The sequence below is a fragment of the Rattus norvegicus genome, chromosome 11, assembly GCF_021556685.1.
Source record: "Rattus norvegicus strain SHRSP/BbbUtx chromosome 11, alternate assembly SHRSP_T2T, whole genome shotgun sequence".
Classification (NCBI taxonomy): domain Eukaryota; kingdom Metazoa; phylum Chordata; class Mammalia; order Rodentia; family Muridae; genus Rattus; species Rattus norvegicus.
The window spans coordinates 48,468,222-48,490,838 of record NC_141544.1 but is presented as its reverse complement, the minus strand read 5'-3'; the positions used below and the strand labels follow the sequence as shown (position 1 = coordinate 48,490,838).

Sequence of the window (22,617 nt, the reverse complement as noted above, 5' to 3'; positions counted from 1 at the left end):
CCCTTATGCTACACATGCACTGAGAATACTTTCTGGGGTCACACCGGGGAGTGGGACCCTACAATCCTTAGGACCTCACCCCGGGGAATCCTCTGATAGACTGTGATGGGCAGCTTGAATGGGGCTCAGCACTGCTCCGGGAACTTTTAAGTGGCACATCCTCTCTCTCTTCTCTTCCCCTCTCCCTCTCTTTCCTCCCTCCCTCCCTCCCTTCTTCTCTCCACCACCCTTCACCCCATCTCTCTGTGTGTACACGCACCAACTTGTGCAGTGCCCATAGAGGCCAGAAGAGGGCGACAGATTTGCTGGAAGTACAAGCAATTGTCATTGGTGCTAGGAAGTGAACTCTGGTCCTCTGAAAGCACTCTTAATCGCTGAGTCATCTGTCCAGCCCCTGGCACATTCTTTTGATGTAAGGAAGCAACGTATATGGACCAGGAATGGATCGTGACACTGGGAAACTTATGCATGGTTTTTACCCCTACGTCCTGGCATGCATTTCCCTACAGTCTTCAGGAAGGGAAAATGGCGTCTTTCTGGTTGATAATAAGTTGTCTGGTGTTGGAAACTCCTTGTTCACCAGAAAGATCTAGGTAGACTCATTTCTAAATCTAGGGAAGGAAGAGGGAAGGATGGAGGTCAGGCTGACCGCCAACGCTCAGGGAGTTAGTCATGGCTACAGAGTGGAGCTCTGGTGAGAACCCCAAACTTCCTTTACAGAAGCAGAACTTCATGGTTCCAAGAGGGTGGCCCAGACTTTCTCCCCCTCACCTGGGGCAGCTCTCCTCTTGCATCTCCTGTGCTCTTGACAGCAAGCCAGTGATTGGGAGAGTGAAGGACAAAAGCCCAGCTACAGTTCTGACCCCTTCTGCCCCAGGACGGAGAGCGCATGTGTCTTGCATCCTGACAGGGCTCGCTCCAGTCTCCCGGAGTCATCAGGTTTCCAGCAGAAATCTACGCATGAGTAGCAAGTCTATTGGACTGGTACCCCATCTCCTCTTCCCTTCTTCAGACCGACCCGCTGGCCTGTGGTACGCCTCCGTTCAGCTGGGCTGGACTTCTGGGAATTGTAAGTTGTGGTGGCCGACTTCATCTCCCTTAAAGCCACAAACACAGAGGCTGAATTCCTGACTTGCTTGGAGCGGACAGGACAGCTCTCTTCACTTCCCTCTGACAGCTTTGAAGGATTGTTTAGGAGGGCATGGAGTGGCCAGGGCTGCAGGACTGCGCCCCCAGTGGCTGGAGGCAGTAATGTCGTTTGACTGTTGTTCTTTGCTTGAGACTTGGCAGGGTTTCGTGCCCTGTGAACTATGGCGAGTCTAAGTGTGTCTGTGCTGTGCAGGTGTTGGCTGACGGGGTGGCTGGCGACCCGGAATCTACACGAACAGAGCCGAAAATGTTTAAAACTTAAAAACCCCTCTCTCTGAACCTTAAGAGGTAGGGCTAGCAATTCCTTTGTCTATTGTGGAAATAAAGAACTTGTCGATGAGTCAAAACATTAAAGTTACATCTTCTGACCCTCAGGACATAATTACTCGTGACAAGAAGTACATTTAATTTCACAACAGTGGCCCCATGTATAAGAATATATGCATATGCTTACCCCAAAGGAGATGTTTTAATACAGTCTTATAACCCCTTTGTCCTAACTAACAGCACGTTGTTAAGTAACTATGCCATTAATATGCGTTTGTTTAAAGTTGCTTTCATGCTGCATATATTTTGAAACTGTCTAACACCATCCTGTGTAGCCTTACAGCATAGATTCCTCCGTCTGATCCACATCACCTGAGTCCGGGCTCTTCCCAGTTTTCTGTTAGCCAGCCACCAGAGTTCTTAGTCTTGGGTGCAGAATGCCAGTGATCAGGCTAACTAGGTCATTCTAACTTGGAAATGGATCTAAAAATCAGCAGGCTCATAGGTTTCCAGGGTTGAAAAAGGCTGTAACACACACACTGCGCTGTACTTACTGTACCAGACCTGGGATAAATAAGTGCCTGGAGGTGAAGCTGTGGAATCGAAGATGACTTGAGGAAGACTGTGCTTTGGCATTCAAAAGCTTCTTATTAAAACGACATTTATTTATTGCGTGCATCTGCACATGTGTGCGTTGCGGGGGGCACGTGCACATAGACATGGGGGTCAGAGTCATGGGGCCCAGAAGTTTTGTTTTATAACAAAAGCCAATTTGTGCTTTTAAACCCCAGGTTTCTAAAAAGTAAAGGTTGCGGGCCAGTGAGATGGATCGATGGCTTCGTTGGTAAAAGCCCTTGTCACTGAGTCCAAGAACATGCATTCCATCCCTAGGACCCTTGTAGTGGAAGGAGAGAGCTAATTCCTTTAAGTCGTCCTCTGACCTCCACATGCTATGGCATGTGCATACACATGTGCACACACACACACACACACAGAGAAAATAATAAATAATAAATAATAAATAATAAATAATAAATAAAGTCAAGGTTGAGAAACAAGCATAAGCCTCAGGGAGTGAGTGCTTTGGCGTACTTGGCCTCAGGTTGATTTTGTTGTATTTGACTGAATGTCTAAGCTGACACAGGAGTGCAGTGGACTCTTCTCCCCACGAAGGCTTTAGTGAAGCTTTCAGGGCAGTGCGTGTGGAGGAGGCCACAGCCCTGGCTATGGGCATTTTACTCTGAAATGACAACTAAGACAAGGTACAAAACCATCCAGGGGCTCCGAAGCCACAGAGTATTTCCCACAGTTCTGAGACTTGTCAGGTCTACTAAGTGTTCTCCTCTTCCCTCTGTGTTCACACATGCAGAAGTGGCAAAGCAGCTCTCTGTGGCCTCTTTGTGAGAATGCTAATCCCATTCAGAAGGGCTCTCCCCTGTGATCTCATCACCGTTGTCTGTTCTACACTACTGCCTTTAAGTGAGGGTATCGTCATCTAAGGCATGGGACACGTGTCCCATCACAGTGACACAGGACGGTCCTTCAGGATCCAGGGGAAATGGCTGCAGATCTACATATTTCATCACGATTCTTGTAAAGTTCCCGTACGACTTTGATCCTGCTCTTAGTTGTAAAGCTCAAACACTTCCTGGGCGTTTCCCTACCATCCACCTGCCCAGAGAGGCAAGTTTTGCAGAGCCTCAAAACTCTGGCTGCTGCTCCTGAAGTTTGCCTGTGCCCTTAAATGGTAGAGGAGAATCTAGATCATGTCTTTTCTTACCCATGACCTGTTTCTCTCTCTTTGCAGTTTAATTAATATGCAGATGGAGAAAATGTTACTCAGCCAAGCTGTGTAATATATTGTGAGCACAACACGTGGGCTCACACACACACACACACACACACGAATACACAGACATGCACACACAGGTGCACTTATGGACAGACACACGTGAACATGTGAACACACACACTCTTAATCACTTTCTGTGATTTAGTGATGTGTGGATGATGTGTGGATGATGTGTGGATGATGTGTCCCCAAAGCCCATTGGTAGGATTAGCATCTCTCTTCAGAGACACATAATGAGTTCCCATCTCTCAGGATTCTCTCTCTTTCCCCTCTCCTCCTGATCCTCCTCTGTGTGTGTAACTGTATGTGTGTTCATGTGTGTAGGGCACAGTAGTGTGTGTGTTTAGGGCATAATAGTGTGTGTGTGTGTGTGTGCACGCATGTGTGTGTGCACGCATGTGTGTGCAGGGCACTGTAAGTAGCTTCTTGCTCTCAGGTGATCTGGCCATTTCCAGGAATGGCTCTTCTGGTCCTCACCCGCTGGTGTCTTTGAGATCTTTTCCCATAGCTCCTGGGATGGATGGAGGCTTCTCCAGGTCACCCTGTCTGCCACTCAGTCCAACACCCCATTCTGTGCAGCCAGTCCTTGTCAGAAACTTTTCTCTCACAGTGGAGAGTGACAGTTCGTGAACTCCAGCCCTGGCAACTGTGGCAGAGGCTAGGGGCGTCATCCGCTGCTGCTGTTTCCTTTCTCTGAATTTGATCTCAGGGTCGCAAAGCTTCACACTCACGTTACCCATCGAGGTCCTCCACGGTGACATACACAGTCACAGATGCCCACATGTGCACACTTCAGGAGCTGGGGGTGGCTCTGGAAAGCCAATGATCCTGAGGTGATTTTCCATGGACTTGACAACACAGAGAAGCAAGAGCACAAGAATAGCCGCGTTCTGGTGAGAAGAAGTCAGCTCTGGCCAGCTTGGGGTCTCAGGTCTGTCTCTTATCTGGCTACACTCTATTTCCTTTATTATAGCTTCAGTCTGATTTTGTTTGTAAAAGGCCAACGTTTTCCTCTTTCCTTTTTAACGGTGTGTCTTATGTCCTAATAGATATTTTCAAACAAATGTTTGCTTGCTTGTAAGTAGGAGTTTACCAAATAGTAGCACCCTCTAGTCCTCAGAGCACAAGGTCCTGGAAACCCACAGAGTGTGTGTGTGTGTGTGTGTGTGTGTGTGTGTGTGTGTGTGTGTGTGTGTTGACATGCCTCAGGAATTGACAGCTCTCCCTCCCCACTTTGGTTGTTGCTGTTAGTTTCTTTGACACAGAGGTCTCACTATGTAGTCCTGGATGGCTCAGTACTTGATATGTAGATTAGGCTGGCCTCAAACTCAAGAGAGATCCACCTTGCCTTTGCCGCCTAAGTACTGAGATTAAAGGCCTAAGGCATCCCCTGGCCTCTTTTTCTGAGGTGGAGTCTCCTTAGGATTGCTGTAGGATTGAGGGGGGCAGTGAGCCTGAGGCCTGTCTGCTTCCGCCTTTCCAGCCTTGGGATCCTAAGCAGCTGGTGATGTTCTCAGCTTTATAAGGTTGTAATGTCTGTTCTAGCTAGGCCTTGAACTCCGATCTCTAAGCTTGCAAATCAAGCACTTTATTCATTGAGTTGTTCCCACTGCCTGAGTGTATAAACGCCCCCAATACTCTTTCCTTCTGATACCGTGTCTTAGGACCTGATGACTTTTGAATAAAGAGTAAGTGGGGGAACTTCCCGAATGGTGCCCTTTATACCTCAGAGCGGAGGCCCCAGGAAGCTAGGCTGCAGGCTCCTAGGATGGGAAGGAACTCTTTAGGAGACATCCTGCGGCAGGCTGAGGTGGGATGGGTGTCCAGAAGCCAAAGTGAATTCTTCCCCTGGTAATCCCCTCAGAACCAAGGGGAAGGCTGCTGGGGTTTCTGTTCCCAGCTTTCATCTGCCCCCCACTTGCAGGGCCTCCGTCCTTGCCCTGAGCAAATTCCTTCAGGGGAAGAAAACAGATGTTCACTCTTTCTTTTAAGAGCATAGGAACTCTTTGTTCAAGTATAATGAAGCAAAAAGCCTGGGGTGGGGGTGGGGATCATCCCCTTCCGCCCAAGGTGGGGAAAGCAACCTCCTTTCCCTTCTTTTCCACATCTGGACGTTGCGTTTCTTCCCAGTGGCAGCTACTGGCCCGTCTACTGCACTGATTTCTAATCTCGTGAGCTAGTGGTCAGCCAATCCAAATGGCAGAACCGGTGACTGCTGAAGCCAGGCTGAGCCCAACGCCTCGCTTCCTGAATCTCTTTATTACTTTGATCAAGCTGGGTTGTCTTAGGGTCTCTACTACTGTGAAGACACACCATGACCTTGGCGACTCTCATAAAGGCAAACATTTACTTGCGGCCGGCCAGTTCAGAGGTTCAGTCCATTATCATCATGGCGGGAAGCATGGCAGTGTGGAGGCAGGCATGGTGCTGGAGGAGCTGAAAGTTCCCCATCCTGATCCACAGTCAGGGGGAAGTGACAGTGACACATTGGCCAGGCTTGAGCTTCTGAGACCTCAAAGCCCACCCCTAGTGGCACACCTCTTCCAACAAAGCCACACCCACTCCAACAAGGCCACACCTCTTCCAACAAAGCCACACCCACTCCAACGAGGCCACACCTCTTCCAACAAAGCCACACCCACTCCAACAAGGCCACACCTCCTAACGGTGCCAGTCCCTAAGAACCTATGGGGGCCATTTTCTTTCAAACCACCCCATGGGTCAACCACACGTAGATATGTGTGGTTCCAGCTAGAGGGCACAACTGCTGCTATGACCCCAGTTCTCAAGATTCAGTTAACTCTTCCTGAGCACAGAAAAAGTGGTTGTGAAAGTACTTTCTGTTCTTACAGAGGACCTGGTTTGGTTCCTAGCACCCACACTGTGGCTCACAACCATCTATAACTCTAATTCCAAGTGATTCACTGCCCTCTTCTGACTCCATGGGCACCAGGTATGCATGCGGTGCACATACATGCAAACAGACAGGCAAAATACACGTACACATGCACATATAATAAACTAAATTTTTGTGCGAAAGATAGAGCTTAACTGTTAAAGGGTGAGGTTCATGAGTCAATACTACAGTGAAAACTTTGCTAGTAGTCCAGGGTTATTATAAATTATTATTATTATTATTATTATTATTATTATTATTGTTATTATATACCAGTATGTATAATACTGGTAGAGTTTTTTAATCCATCAAATATTTGCCATTTGCTAATTTTTGCATGCACCGAGGATGTTTTGTTTTAGTGTGATGTATTTCTCATAATTGATGTGTCAATATACATTATTATTATTATTATTATTATTATTATTATTATTATTACTACTACTACTGTTTGCTGCTGTTTTGCTTCCTGAGATGGGGATCATGTAGCTCAGGCTGGCCTCTAACTTGCTATGTAGCACAGGCTGTTTTGAGTCTGATTCTCCTTCCTCTACTCCCGTGTGTGTGCTCCACACCAGCCTCTGTGTATGTTATTACACTAACATGTGTGGCTGATGTTAGGAGTCACTTTGGGGAACTTTTTATAGATTTTGACAGATATATCCTGACGTGCACCCCCAATACATATTCACTGTGAACACAGAGCAGTTTCACTGCTTAGAAGACCCCACACTTCACCCGTCTTTCCCCCTTGCCTCTGTCCTACCCTACAGTGGCTACTGATATTCCCACTGCCTTTGGAGCTGTTTCTTTCCCAGAATATCCTGTGTTTGGAAACTTTCCATGGGTAATGTTTTTGACCGACTTTTCTCACAGCAGCATGTACTGAGAGGCCCTCTGCACCTTTCTCTGATTTGTAGCCCATGTTCATTCCTCTGTAATACTCCACTGGCTAGGTGTGCCGTTGGTGGTTTCTCTCTCCTCTCATCTGCTGAAGGGGCCTTGGCTACTTCCGTGGTTTTTATGTCCCAAATGTTTCAGAGCTGAAACGAAATGTGGGGAAAGGAAAGAGCAGGGTCCCACTTAGGGCGACCTCTGGGACAATACAACCAATTCAGATATTTTGATAGTGGATGGTGAGCTCGCAGATGCTGCAAGGGATCCGGTGATGGTGTGTACGAGTATGTGATCCTGCGTGTGTGTGTGTGTGTGTGTGTGTGTGTGTGTGTGTGTGCAGGTATGCATTCACAGGCTCATGCATGCAAGTGTATATATGTGCACACAAATGTGGCAGTAGACATCAGGGGTCTTTAACTTTCTATACCTTTTTTTTTTTTTGAGTCAGGGCCGGTGCTGGTAACTTTTATGTCAATTTGACACAAGCTAAAGTCATCTGAGAGGAGGGAGCCTCAGTTAAGAAAATGCCTTCCTAAGATCAGCTGTAGGCATTTTCTTAGATAGTGTTTGATGGAAGAGGGTCTAGCCCATTGTGGGTGGGGCCATCTCTGGGCCGGTGGTCCTGGGTTCTATAAGAAGCAGGCTGAGCAATTCAGGGGGAGCAAGCCAGTACGCAGTGCTCCTCCAAGGCCTCTGCATCAGCTCCTGCCTCCAGGTTCCTGCCCTGTGCGAGTTCCTGCCCTTGCTGCTTTTGATGATGAACTGTTGTATGGAACTGTGAGTGAAATAAACCTTCCTCAATGCTTTCCTCCTGCGTTTGGTCATGGCGTTTTATCAAAGCTGCAGTGAGCAGAATCCATCTAGGAAGAGGGAACTTGAATTGAGAAAATGCTCCCACCAGAGTGGCCTTCGGTGCATTTACTTCATTGATGTACATTGATGTGGGAGAGCGGAGCTCACTGTGGGTGGGGCCACTCCCTATGCAGGTGGTCCTAAGTGCTATAAGAAAACAGACCGAGCAAGCTGCCAGGAGCAAGATCGGACAGTAAGCTGCACCCTACCACAGCCTATCAGCTCCTACCTTGAGTTCCTGTTCTGACTTCCCTCACCAAGGAATGCAACCTGGAAGTAGAAGATGAAGTAACCCTTTCCTCCCCAACTTGCTTTTGGTCTCGGACTCTTTATCACAGCAATGGTGACCCTCGCTGAGACAGGATCTCTCACTGGCCCTGGAGCTCATAAGCGAGGTATCCTGGATGACTAGTGAGGGTCTCTCTGTCCCTGTCTCCCCACTGGGGTTAGACCTGTTCACCACCACACTGGGATTTTTACATAGGTGCTGGGGCAGGTCCTCATGCATGGCTGGGCTAACTGAGCCGTCTCCTCAACCCCGGGGCTACTGATTTTCATATATTAACTGCTGCAGATTTGAAGTGTCCTGGTCTTAAAGTAAAGCAATGTTAGGGCTTATTCAGATAACACAATGAAACACCAAGGGCTTTTCTCTTTTCCTTCAGTCTGAGTGTGCAGGTTTTCCCATTCAGCATGCTTTAGCTGGGCAAAGAGGCTTCAGGCTAGAGGGGAATAGATGGATAACCAGGCCCGAGGTTTAGGAGTTTATGACCTAGTGTGGATACCCTTCCACTAAATTGTTTATTATCATTATTATTATTGACTGGATCTCACTTTGCAACCCAAGTTTCCCTGGGACTCAGCTCTGTAGCCCAGGCTGACCTTAAACTCAGGACAATCCTCCTGCCTCAGCCTCTCAAGTGCTGGGATTACAGGTTTGAGCTGCCATGTACCCCATCCTCTCTGATTGTTAACTTTCTGTTTCCTCTTCCTGTGCATCCCCAGAGACTGGGAAATCACTCTCATGACATGGGCATGATCTGTTAGCATCGGCCTTCTTCACTGTCTTCTGGAACCTTTTAGAACAACAATGCCAGTCTTTGCTCTCTATTGGGGCCACCCACACCTCCTGCCTGCTGCCTGCCTGCCTGAATGAATGAATAAACACAATAACAGCTACTTTCAACCATCCCCACAGTGCATTGTGAATTTGCTTTTGATGAGTTTAGGGTTATCGATTGCTAGCCCAGTGTGTCTGGACACATTGTTCTATCAATACTGTCCTTGGAAATGTGGCTTAGCAGGGCTCCACACACCTAGGACTTCTGCACTCTGTGGCCTGGACCTGTGTCTTTTGCATGCAGGCTCTGGATGATGGGTCCATCCCACTGCCTTTGAAACTGGTCACATTGTCACATGAGCTGCAAGCGGAGTTACTTTCTTGTCCAGTAAAAAGAAGGGCCTCAAATTCACAGAATTTAAATCTTTATCTTATGAGAAATAGAGGGGGCTGTAAAAGATTCCTCCCCTCTCCTCTCTTCCCCTCCCTTCCCTTCCACTCCCTTCCCCTCCTCTTTTCCTCCTTCCCCTTTTCTCCCCTCCTTTCCCCTGCCCTCCCCTTTCCTCCCCTCCCTTCCCCTCCTCTCTCTCTCCTCCCCTTCCCTCTCTCTTCCCCTCTCCCCTCCCCTCCCTTCTCTTTCCCTTCCTCTTCCTCCCTGGTCTTCTTCTGATCCCCCACGCCCCCTTAACAATTATATTATACTACAGTCCAGCCTGTCCTAGAACTCACTATGTCACCAAGCTGTCCTGGAACTTATTCTGTAACTCGGGTTGTTCTGATACTCACTCCCAAGCTGGTCTCTGACTAAGTGGTAATCCTCCTGCCTCAGCCCTTCGAGTGATGAGATTATAGGTATGAGTCACTTCCAGCTCTCTTGGTGTACATCTATCCGTAGGACTACTGGATCATATATGGTTCTATTTTAAAATTTCTGAGGAACCTCTCTACTGTTTCCGTAGTGATGGTCTTATTTACTGTGCTGTCCAGGGTTCCAATTTCTCTAGTTCCCCGTTAACTCTCGTTACTTGCCGTTTTAAACATTTCAACCATCCTAAAGGACGAGTGAGACATTTTTGTCTCTTCGGTTCTGAGTCACCAGTGTGTCTGTCTCTGGTGGCTGGCGAGTGGCCACTCATGTTAGAGTTGGAGGTTGGCACACTCATGGGGAGCGGTGACGCCTGGGCTTCAGTCTGCATGGTGCTGTGGGATCCAGCTTCGTGGCACTCTGGCTGGGGAGCCTGACCAGGCAGTGGAAATACTACTTCTCCAGTGTGGACAGCAAGAGTTGCAAAGGGTAGGTTTAAAGTGTCCCCAGAACTTGAAGGGGGCCCCATGTTTACAGATTCATGGATGCTTCAAACCTCTATAGCTGCATGCTCTTTCCAAAACTCTCCTCGAGATTTCACTCGTGCAGACTCAGTCCTGAAGTGCCCTGGGGCTGTGGGCCTGGCAGGGGGTGGGACGAACGAGGGGAGTCGGGTTGGGTGGGACTGGGACCATGTGAAGAGAAGGTGAGATTGTTCTGGCCTCAGTGGAAACCAGGGCTGAGCAAGAGAACCAGGGGTGTGTACAGCTCTAGACAGGCTGGATGCATTCTCACTCCAAAGGAGAAGAAAGGTGCCATGGAAGGTCAGGGTTGGGGTCCCTAAAAGCCTGGTTGGCTATAAAAACCATCAGCTTCTTCTAAGTTCAAAACGAGAGGCGTAGCTGTAACAGAACGCCCACTTATGCGGAAAGTCAAATTTCTCCCAGCAAACTTTCAAGAAACAAGGTGCATAGGTGTCTTGAGTTACTAATCCTTCCTAGTTCCATTCAAACTGACAAACAAAACCTTGGACCTTCTGTGATCTAGAAAAGACCCATTCTCTGTCTTCCCTCTGAGTCTCATGCTCTCGGCCTGTGCGAGGCCTGTCTTCCAGGGTCATTTTGCCTGTTCTCCTTGGGAGTGGGATATCTCCAGAGTCCCAGGAAGCAGCTGGGGTGTGCGTGTCCCTGTGTAGAGAGTGTGTTTGTTGTGGGTCCTCTGCCTCTCAGGTTTTAGACCTTAGTTTGTCCAAATTTCAGGCTCTACAAAGGGGTGGGGCTAGGCAGTTAGAATGTGTCCCTTTCTCATGAGAAGACTTTGAGGGCCCATCTGATGACAATAATGGCTGCATCTGTAGTGTAGAACTTTTTTGTTTGTTTGTTAGTTTTTTGTTATTGTTTTGTTTTTTTTGGGACAAGGTTTCTCTGTGTAGCCTTCGAACTTGGTCTGCAGAACAGGCTAGCATGAGCTCTGTGCCTGTGCATGTCCTCAGCCACCAACAGCCACTAATGTGGCTCAAACACCTCAGTCAGATCGGAGATAATTGTGTCACAGACTGCAGCATTTACTAGACACACACGGTTTTCTGGGCATGTAGAATCCTAATGGCTTAATTCTGGAAAACAAAGATTTTTGTCTTTTACCTTTTTTCTATCGTTCTCTAGTGAGCAAGTATCATGCTAGTGTGTCTGTGCATTCTATCGTGTTTGGATGTTTGGTTCTAAGAATTGCTCTTAGAGTTGCTGACTTGAATTTTATAAAAAAATTGTTAGATGAAATTTGGCTTGGGATTAGGGCAGAATTTCCAACAATTTTCCAACAGTTTCAAATGGCTCTAAACATAATTCTGCCCGTTTTCACTGAATGCAAAGTAACATTTTCGACATTAAGAGTTACACAATTAAAATATCGACTAAACTGAATTGACAATACTCTGACTTGCAACCTCAGATATCCGACCCGTCTTATTAACGCATAAATTTTCTTTCATCTTTAATAAATGGCAGTATTACATACATAAACCCATTTCATTAAAACAGAACTCACACATCCCAGTCAGGCCTCAAATTTGCTATGTAGGGATGATCTCTGGTGCATGTATGAAAGCTGAATGGCCTATAGCAGGGCAGGGGAGGAGAGAATAGGTGGAACTTCCGGTAAGAGATAGGAATTCTGGGAAAGAGTCAGACACAAGGAGTTTCGCCACCCAGACTTGGAGGAAGTTCCATGAAACTGAGGAGAGGTAACTAACCAGCCGTGTGGTAGGATAGAATAGTATAAATGGGATAATTGTGTCATGCGCTAGTTGGGGAACAAGCCTAACTTAAGGCCTGGGCACTCATTTATATAAATAAGCCTCCATGTCATTCTTTGGGAGCTGGGAAGGACATAGAAAAGCCCCGGATGGTTACAAAGGGCGCCATTCGTAATCATTCGGGGCTTTTCTTTGTCCCCACGGTTCTGAATAAGACACAGCGGCTTGTTTATTATTCACAATGCTCATGGTCTTAAGCTAGGCTTGCTCCCCAACTAGCTCTTGACTGCTATTAACCAGTTAATACTATTCTGTGTCTTCCACGTGACTAGTTACCTCTCCTTGGTTTCACATGTCCAGCTTCCTCAGAGTCTGGGCCGCGAATCTTCTCTTGCCTTACTCTTTCCCAGAGTTCCCTATTCTCCCCAGAACTCCCACCTCCTCCTTCCTGCCTTTGCTATTGGCCACTCAGCTCTTTATTGACAGGTGATGTTCTTGCACAGTGCACAGAGATCATCCCTACACTACTATAAACCCCACGATGACTTTAAACTTCTGACTCTTTTGCTTCCACCCCAGCCCCACATCCGAGATTTTTAGGATTAGAGATTCAACCAAGGCTTCATGCATGCTAGGCATACACTCTGCCAACAAAGGCACGTCGCCAGCCCCTAAGCATTATTTAAGATACATTTCTTGTTACTTTAGTTTTTATATTTTTATTTTTACATGTATGAATGTCTTGCCTGTACCTGTGTATGTGCACTGTGTGTGTATTTCGTGCTTACAGAGACTAAAGAGTGTGTCCAATCACCTGGAATTGGAATTACAGACAGTTGTGAGCTGCCACGTAGGTTCTAGGAATTAAATCTGGGTCCTTTATGAGAGCACCCAGTGCCCCTAGCTGCTGAGCCACCTCTCCAGCCCTGTAAAAATAAGTTTCTTTGTAATTTTACTATTATTAAATGTGATAAATTGCTACACGTATTTTATAGACCTATACACTTCAGGTCTTGTAAAATTTTCCTAAGTGAAAAGGGCTCAAACTGTACTGGTCTTCTGAAGGGTTTGTGCTTTTCTCAGGGGCCAGGCACATCAGCTGAGAGAGCTGACCAGACATAGAGAGGGTGGTGATTTTTGGCCCTTCCCCTGCTTGTGGGCAGAAGCAGGGGTGGAGGAGCTGAGGTCTCTTACTCCCTCACTGCCTCCCACCAGAGCTTCTTTATAAGCAGGAGCCCTGCACACCCTTGGGCAGGGGCTGAGAGGATTTACCATTAATTGTCTGTGTAACCTATTATGTTTCAATTAGCAATAATCGCGCCTCGGATAAACCTCATTGGCTACGATACTGCCACTGCGCAAAGCTCTGTGTAACCTATTGTGAACGGGAGGCCGCTCCTCGCCATAACCACGATGGAAAGAGTGACGGATAATAATGAAGATATTGACTCCCTTAGAAGGGTTAGGGTCTCATTTATAACCAAAGCTGTGAGTCACTGCTTTCTTTATCTCTGGAGAGGTAAAGTCAGGAGATACAGGGCTCATGAGAAGGTTTCTGGGGGAGAGGGTGTGTGGAGACGCCTACCTCAGCCCCACTGAGCCTGGATGGGGTGGGCTGCTTGGAGATGTGGAGGAGGAGGATGCAGGGAAGGTAGAGAAAGAGACAACAGGCAAAGCTGCTTCTTCCACATGCTGCAGCACTTCCAGGTCTAACCAGGTCCCCAGAGGAAGCCGTGTGGTTCTTAGAGAGCTGAGGGTTCAGACTTCTGTGCTGTGTGGTCTCTGTACTGTTGGACACCTACCCGAATGAAGTTGCCACCTGTCCATCTATGAGCTTAGTTCATAGCTGCGCAGAGAAGGTGTGCAGGTGAGAGCTGAGCAGGGGCATTGATAGACACACTGGCTCCTTGCTAGCCCTAAATATCAACATGTGTTTACTGACATTTTAGGGCAGTATATGGGGCCCATCAATCATTGAAAACTCATGGGGGCATCATAGGTGGGTAAAGTGCCTGTGTAGGATAATTATGCTTAAGTCATCTGAAGGGAGGGAACCTCAATTAAGAAAATGCCTCCCTAAAATCAAGTTGTAAGGTGTTTTCTTAATTAGTGATGGATGAGGAAGGGCACAGCCCATTGTGGGTGGTGCCATGCCTGGTCTGGTGGTTCTATAAGAAAACAGACTGAGCAAGCCATGGAGACCAAGCCAGTAAGCAGCATCCCTCCATGGCCTCTGCATCAGCTCCTGCCTCCAGGTTCCTGCCCTGCTTGAGTTCCTGTCCTGACTTCCTTTGACGATGAACTGCGATGTGGAAGCATAAGTTGAATTAACCCTTTCTCCCCCAAGTTTCTTTGGTCATGGTGTTTCATCACAGCTATAATAACCCTGACTAAAATGGCACTTGAGGACTTCTTCTTTAAACATGGATGAAGTTGTGTGAGTCTTTCATGATTCTGTTTGTTTTTTTTCTCTCCCTGTGATATGAGTTTACGCAGAGCAGGAAACTCCATGAATACAGAGAAATGGTTGGAAGAGAGATAGCCTGATGTCTCCCTATGAGTTAGTCACTGTTGGCAGGATTGGGCATCAGTCATATCACCTAATTCAAGATGCTGTGTGGCAAAGTTATAAAAGAGACTCCACAAAGGGACCCTGGTCCCTCTCTTGCTCAGGGTGTCATGATGTTTATAGATACAAAGGACATCGGGCAAATGAACAAGTCTTACTAACTAATTGTCTTCTGTAAGAGTTGAAAAGAGTCAGATTTCACATGGAAACTGTGAGTTGATTCTGGATTGCAAAAGGCCCTTGCCTCTCCTCAGAGAGAGACCACGGCCATGTACATTAACAGCTGTTTGGGCTCATCCCAGAACAAAGGGAGGAATAGCACAGGATATGAAGAAGCTTTCACATCCTGTGTCCCAACAGCTGTCCCTCATGACACATGGTCATTGTTTCCTCACAGCGAGACTTTTTGCATAAAGGGAGCAGTTCAGTTGTAAGGTTCTAGCCCCTTCTCTCTGGTCAGCCTTTGATAGTTTGGTCACAGCTTTGCTCCCAATCTCTGTACTGTGACAGAGGTGGACAGATGCTCTGTGAGGGGACATCTTACCAAAGCACCCTAGGGATCAGCAGTGGTGTCACAGTTGAGCTGTGTGTGCAGGGCAGGTAGGACTTAGCCAGCACAAGGGCAGGGTGTGCTGGGGCCTGCAGCTGAGAGCCTGTTGTGTTCTGAAGAGAGCCAAGTTCACTGAGGCCGCACCATTGGATGGCAGTCAGGATGGTACAGGAGGGTGGGTTGCCAAGTTCTGCAGTCAGTTCCTGGGGAGCTCTCTGGGGCCTCACATGCAGTGTGAGGGATGATGGACGAGATACCTGTGTCTTGATAAATGGCTCCCCAATTCAAAAGGAGGAATTGTGGAGAATGCTTGCCTTGATAGATGATGTAACAGTGTTGAGGAGTTTAAAGCTTTCCCCACGAGGGGAAAAGCTCTCTTCACATCTGTCTCATTTGTGCGTGTCCTTTAGGACATCTACAGGCTGCTGTAGTACAGCACCTACTTGTGGTATCACGGGAAGGATGATGCTGTGTGTCCCAGATGCACACATAGATTCCTTTCTATACACACCTCTGCCAGCAGCCAGAGTTTGTCTCAGGCAGACCGCACACTCACTTTGTTCCTAAGTGGGGGAAATGTGTGTGTATGTGTGCAGTGTGTATGTGTGCATGTGTGTATGTGTTCATATGTATATGTGTGCCTGTATATATAATGTGTACCTATGTGCACGTGTGTACACGTGTATGTGCGTGTACATGAGTGCGCACGTGAGCTCACCTGTTCCATTCTCTGCCATGGGGATGTGCACATCACCTGCACAATCTCTCTGCTGCACAGAACTGCTTATGTGCTGCTTATGTGCTTCGAGTGCAGGTGGATACCCTGCCCACCTGACAGAAGAAACGAAAGCTTCCCTCAGGTGTGATGTACGCCCCCTAGCTAATGTGCAGAGGTCTTACAGTTCACTAGTCATCACTGAGTTTCAAACTAGTGTGTAAAGGAAGAAAAATGAACCTTGGTCTTAAATTTACTTTATTCTCTGTGAACTGAGGGTATTGTGTGTTTATATGTGTGTGGTCAGTGTTGTGTGTGTCCTTGATGTGGAATGCATGCTTGCGTGTTGTCTGTGGTATGGTTTATGTGTGTGTTGCCTGTGATACACTATAGGATATACTGTGTGCATATAGTTAGTATGTGTCATTTGTGTGCAGTATGCATGCATATGTCTATGTGTGCTGTTATGCATGCTTGAGAGAGAGAGAGAGAGAGAGAGAGAGAGAGAGAGAGAGAGAGAGAGAGAAACCCCTCCTACAGAGAGATAAACTCAGGATACAACGGTGAAGCTTCATTTTTGTGTCGAGGAAGGGAACATTCAATCACAACAAATGCACAATCCACTTGTCACAGAGGGGACCAGCTCAGTGCTTCCCGGTGTCACCATCCCATTCCTGGCCTTCCGTCCTGCCTGTGTACTGATGATATTCATATACCTCCAATCGTGACCTCCCTCCGCACCCATCCCCAGCGCCCTGCAGTCTACCTCTTTTAAAAAATGTTTTTCATAGCAATGGCCTCTCTAACACAGTCCCTCCTACTTTCTCTTAGACATCTAACTTAGATAAGTTAGACATCCACCCCACCCCCGCACCTCCCTTGGCTTTATGCGGGGAAGCAGGAGTGGGTAAAGTGTGCTGATGTTCCTCTGAGGACCTCTGATGTAAGAGCCTGCATAGAAGTGGCCTCTAGTGGTTCCCACCCTCCAAGCCTGCCTGGTCACACTTTCCCAGCCTGCCACACCCTTCCTGCCACCCCCATGATGGGAAACTTGGCTTCACCCTGGTGGGTACAAAGTCTCTCCTAGGATAAGAGCGCTTGGCAGAGGGAGTCATTCGAGCCCACACCTTTGTCTCACAAATCTACGCTTTTTCTATTGCTCAAATGTCACCCAAACTGGCAGTTGCTCATGGCAACCTTTCTACCACAAGGATAGGAAAGTTTTATTTGTTCGGGGCCTCTACTTTCTAATCTATTTGAAAGTTCTGTCCTTGCCTACAGGATGATGCAGAATCCGTAAAAGAAATGATTTCCGTCACTGGTCGTTTTCACATGGTAACATTCTTTTTAAACAGAGGAGCAGCCCGCAGGGTGCAGAAACACTGGGGACTCCACAAGCTTTGACTGTCTCACACGGGAAGGAGCTCTGAGAAAGGGCACTGTATCCGAGTGGCCAAGAACAAAGAGTAATTCAAGTAGAGCCCACTGCCCGGCCTCCATGCTCTCCAAACCCAACCCCACCCACCCAGCCCACACCACGAACGCTTCCCTCATGAAACCAGGCACAACAGAAAACTGTGTGAGACCCACAGTACCATCCTTGGCTTTGTGCTAGGGAGGCAAGCGTGAAGCACGCAAACGTGGAGCATGCTGGACTGCTTGCTTTTCTGAGGTCCTGTCATGGCTGATGACACTAGGTTGTGCCAAGGGGATACCGTCGTGACTCAGTGGCATTTTTAATATAGCACCTACAATCTGCGTTTAGAGAAGGAACATAGCCTAGCTATCCCGACAGAGAGCAGTGTGTGTGCTTGGCTGCAGACCCGCAGTGGGCCCCTTCACCTTATACTTTTCCATTTGAACAGGACTAGCCTTAGAGTTGGGGTAACCACACAGAGCACACCGAGCTCTCCTGAAGCTGGCCGACTGTACCAAGCATCTCCTTCCTTCTGGAGATTGATTCAGGCAATTAGACCGTAGCCTAGATGTTTCTTTCCTCTTTTGTTTACGTGGGTGTTCGCATAATGACCATGATGGATTATCTCTCGGGGTGAAACGAGCGCTCACAGGATAGCGAGGGCAATGATGCCGTGTTACCTAGAACGCCATAAATCCACAGATATGACAGTTCCATAAGCAGTGGCAATAGCCCAACTAGCTAATTGATGAAGCCATAAGGCTGGTCGTAAATCCTGGTGCCACTGATGGAGTCAGACAAGGTGGGCTGAAATAGATTTACTCAGTACATGGTATAGGCTGCCGGAGCTGTCCCGCTAAGCAGAATCTCAGAAGGGCGACACTCTGATGTTGACACCATTGTATTTCTTTATGCCAGAGACCAAGGGAGCTTGCCTGCTCTCAGCACTTAGGGACCGTAGTGATGTTTATTAAAGTGTCGCCAACTGAACATCTTGCTCTGGGTTCAGATTGAGTCTGGCCACCTTTACTACTCTGCATTATACAGCAGATATGGAGAATTTGTGACTGCTTCCTCAATGATCCACCTGTCCTCATGACCTCTTGTGCCTCTGCACCCATTCATCTGAGCCCTGGCCTTGGCTCAGCCCAGCTCCTGTCCTGTGTTCTCTGTGTTGATATCATCACGGAGTGAGAGGGCGTCTTGCACCTTTGCTCTAGAGACAGCTCCTCCTTTGTGTTTCCTCGATCTTCAACTCTTAAACAAACAAACCATTGAGGAAGGAAGGGATATGTATCTGGATGTAGGCTAACAGATATCAGGGCAGTAGAGGTTGACAGCACACAGCCTCTCTCTTCCACTTAGGTAGTTGGGAGACTTTCAGTGGCTTGAGTCAATGCTGAGGAGGGGAACAAGCCCTGGGCTTACGCTGTCTCAGTCGATGAGATGAGGGAGGGAGGAAGGAAGATTAGGTCAACAGCACGCTCACTTTATTTACACCCTAAAATCTGCAAAGACCATTGGAAATGAAGGCATGGATGTATTTTCAAGGAAAACTCTAACTTGGTTAAACATAATGTTCTTCCAAGTTGTCAGGCACGGACTGGCGTGTGCAGAATTCCCAGTGCCAGGCAGGTTGTCGAAGGCGGGCCCTTCCATTCCATCAGGGATAGTCTCTCCATGTGGGCTGCTCACAGGATTCATTTTAAAGGTTATTCCAGCTCCGCTGTGGTTGGAGGGCTGGCAAGGGAAGTGTGTTCCGTGCCTGAGGTGTGTTTCCCTGTGAACAGCTCTTTCCAGAAGGGTTTTTCATTAAGCCTCTTTAATGTGTATTTGTGGGACCATCCAATCTTAGACTTGGAAGGACTTCAGCGTCATCACTGCCAAAATTCACCAGGGAATGAATGACATTTGTTGAGATGCAGCTGGGTCGTTCCCAGGTTTAGAGTCTCCTCTAGTGAAGGTCATGCCAGGGTCAAGCTGGAAAATCAGCATAGGTTGCTTTGCTAGACGCGCAGGCGGGCCATTTTACAAGATGCCATCTGAACACACAGATGACAGGCAGTAGAAGGAAGTCCTTTCACTCTGAGACTCTCCACAGAGGCTCCTGCGCTCTGCACACTGGCATTGGCTGAGTCCTGTGGCTCCAAGAAATTAGCCATCAATGGTGGTCTGTGCTCATCAGTGGACGGGCCTTAGACGGTCTCTCCCCTGGAATTCAGAGGGCGTTTCCTCCAGGCAGTGCCTGAGATTGAAGATGCCCAGGGGCTTCTTGGCTTCCCTTGTGTTTCTCAAGTTCTCTGCTCACTTGCTGTCTGGACCATTGCTCTGTTCTCTTTTCTCTATCTTGCTACGTCCCTCCCCCCCCCTTTCCAAAACAAAATCATGATGACCCAGGCACAGTTGATTCTTTTTCTAAGTGTTTCTACCTGAGCTCTGTGTGCTAGATGCTTTGTCGCACACACATGGAGAGTCCACCACACGGGCATAATGTGCCACAGGCATCACCACAGGACATAAGGCAGCTGGGTGAACTCTTGGCAGCCTCTAGGAGCTGGGTGTGTCTATCTTCTCAACTCTGTATCGGCAACTTCCAGTTGGCCACAGAGGGAATGCTTGCACCATGGAAACTGGCAGTGGGGCGAACCAGAAATAACTTAAATAAACATGACCCAGACCCGCTTACCAAGACACACCTGCCTGGCACTCCAGCACCGATGGCAGTGCTAATCAGCTGTCACTTGTTTCTGACTTCTACATTCCATATGCTTCCTACTGGAAGACCTTACCTCAGTATCTTCTCAAGTCTTCTGGGTGACTACTGAAGGAAGGGGGCCAAGATCCCTCAGCTAGGAGATGCCATAGCCGGGTGACAGCCAGATCTGCACACAGGGCCCAGGAACCCACCCTTTGGGCTCAGGATCTCCTTCCCAAAGTGTCCTTGCTCTTGGCGTTTGACTTCCAGACAAGATCTGGTCTAAGAGGGGGGAATGCAGTGGTTTTTGGCTATGACAGGGAAAGTTTCGTCTAGCCATCCAGTTGTCTCAGGCTGTCTTGGGTCCTCTGACACCATCCATCCGTGATGTGGAAACTGGCTTTGTGGTGGTGCTGACTATGCCGGTTTAACTGTACAGCAACCTCACTGCTTTTGTGAGGTGAGGCGTAGGTGTCTACCATGAAGTACAGACTGTAGAAGCTACATCTTGATGCTCCCCTGGCCTGTCAGTCTTGGGCACATCTGGGACCACAGCAGGGCAGGAGACTACCACGGGACAGAACACAGTAAGGACTTGGGAACCCCCCTGTGGCCGTGCAACTTATACAGTTCGTTTTCTTACTACCTCTCCAAATGGATCAACGGCCATTTGTTTTCTTTCACAGGGAGAGAGATGGACACGAGGCATCCTGGATTGTTCCGAGGAAGCCATCATCCCAGACTTGGGCTCCTCCTAGCTTCTGCCTGTACTGTGGCAGTTAACATTCAGGGTTAATCATGGCCCCCAGATGGCTGCTTTTCCTATAGTGTTATATCCGGGTTCAAGAGGAGGAGGGTGCCACAGAGAGAAAGGGTAGCAAGGCTTTCTGCAGGAATCAAAGTGTTTGTCTGTTCACCTCTCTTTCCACCTAAGGTCCCTCACATAACCACACCCACAGATCTGGAAGCTTGGGTGAGGAAACTTGCCCAAGGCTGTTGCTGCCCAAGACTACGTTGTGAGGATGGAAGAGGGTGGAAAGAGAATTGACTAACGGGCCCAACATTCTCCTGCACATGGCTTCCTCAGATGACCTGAATGAGAACATTTCCTCTTACCTATAAGTAATGGAATCTATAAGTGCGGGGGGGAGGAGTTGACATGGCTTCCCTCCTGGCTGGTGCTCAGTTGACTGAGCCTCAGTTTAGCCACTGTCCTGTGAGAAGCAGAGGGTTCTCTCTGAAGTCTTGGAGAGTTCTAGAAGCCTGTGGGTTGTGTGTTTCTACGACTTCCTAGCTACTGATGAGCAGAGCTGGCCATATGTCTTAAAGCGAGTTCTGTAGGCACCTGTGCAAGGGCAGGCCAGGCCAGGCCAGGCCAGGGAGGCAGGGTACCATCTAGGTAGAACGTTCTGCCTCTTGGAAGCCAGCTGCATATGGACACGGATTCCCCTCTTACCCGTTCTGATGAGAGGGAATGTGGCAGCCCCAGGTCTGTATGTCACCTTCAGTTATTACCAGGACAGAATCTTGCCTTTGGTGGCAATATTAGCTGGAATGGGTTTGCCCAAAAGAGGGGGAAACAGTTGGCCAGGAAGCCACAGTGCTCACAGTGACATTTCATTGCAGCTGTGCCGTCTGCTGGTTTGGGGACAACACCACTTAAGAGCAGATTTCAGATTCTCAGGAAAGGATAAGCTACCCACTATGGGTACAGAGAGGAGGAGGAGGAGGTTCTTCTTCACTGTTACATTATTAGTTGCTTTGTGTTGCTGTGATAAAACACCATGACCAAGTCAACTTATGGAAGGCTGGGCTTACTTTTATTTAGGAAACTAAATTTGATTATTGGCCAGCCGGTGATTTCTTTATAAATGCGTGGCCGTTACATTGTCTAGTCTCACTTATGATGTGTGTGTGTGTGTGTGTGTGTGTGTGTGTGTGCATGTGCGTGTGCACATGTGTGTATGTGTGTATGTGTGTATGTGTGTGCATGTATGTGTGCATGTGTGTCTATGCGTGCATGTATGCATGTGTGTATGTGTGTGCATGCATGCATGTGTGTGTATGTGCATGTGTGCGTGTGTGCATGTGTGCGCGTACGCATGTGAGTTCATGCATACATGAGAATGCACAGTCTTTCACAGTTTGATCAATATTCACTGCTTCCCTGGGTGGACATAAGCAATTTTTATTTTTGCTCTAACCATCCATCTATGCACTTAAAGTATAGTTTAAAAGTGAGCCAGCAACCACTCGCAATGTGCACGTGTGCCTTTCTAGAACTTTGGTGTGCAAACATCATTTGCTTAGATATGCCGAATGGACTGCTGTAGTGGTTCTGACTCTGCTTCTGACTCTTTTCTCTGTTCACAGAGACGTCTCTCATTACTCAGGTTAAATGTCAGATGCCGAGGAAAGGAGCTGTTTTGAGAGGGGACGTGGGGACCCACTATGTGCAAGTGTTCTTGTTCAGAGAGAAACCCGTCTCACAGCATCATGCAAGGTCCCCAAAACAAAGGAGCAGCCTCAGGCTGGAAACTAGACATAATAAGTGTTTACATGCACAGATGTCTTGCCTGCGTATATGTCCAAGTACTGCATGCATACTGTGTGTCCAGGGAGACCACAAAGCATGCTAG

The 22,617-nt window shown here is 47.9% G+C and overlaps 1 protein-coding gene and 1 pseudogene across 8 annotated transcripts in view; one reads left to right on the top strand and one right to left on the bottom strand.

Annotated features, from left to right (window-relative positions):
• Erg (ETS transcription factor ERG) overlaps positions 1 to 22,617 on the top strand; it is a 222,192-nt gene that overhangs the window by 14,893 nt on the left and 184,682 nt on the right.
• LOC120095800 (U4 spliceosomal RNA) lies at positions 13,276 to 13,398 on the bottom strand (annotated as a pseudogene).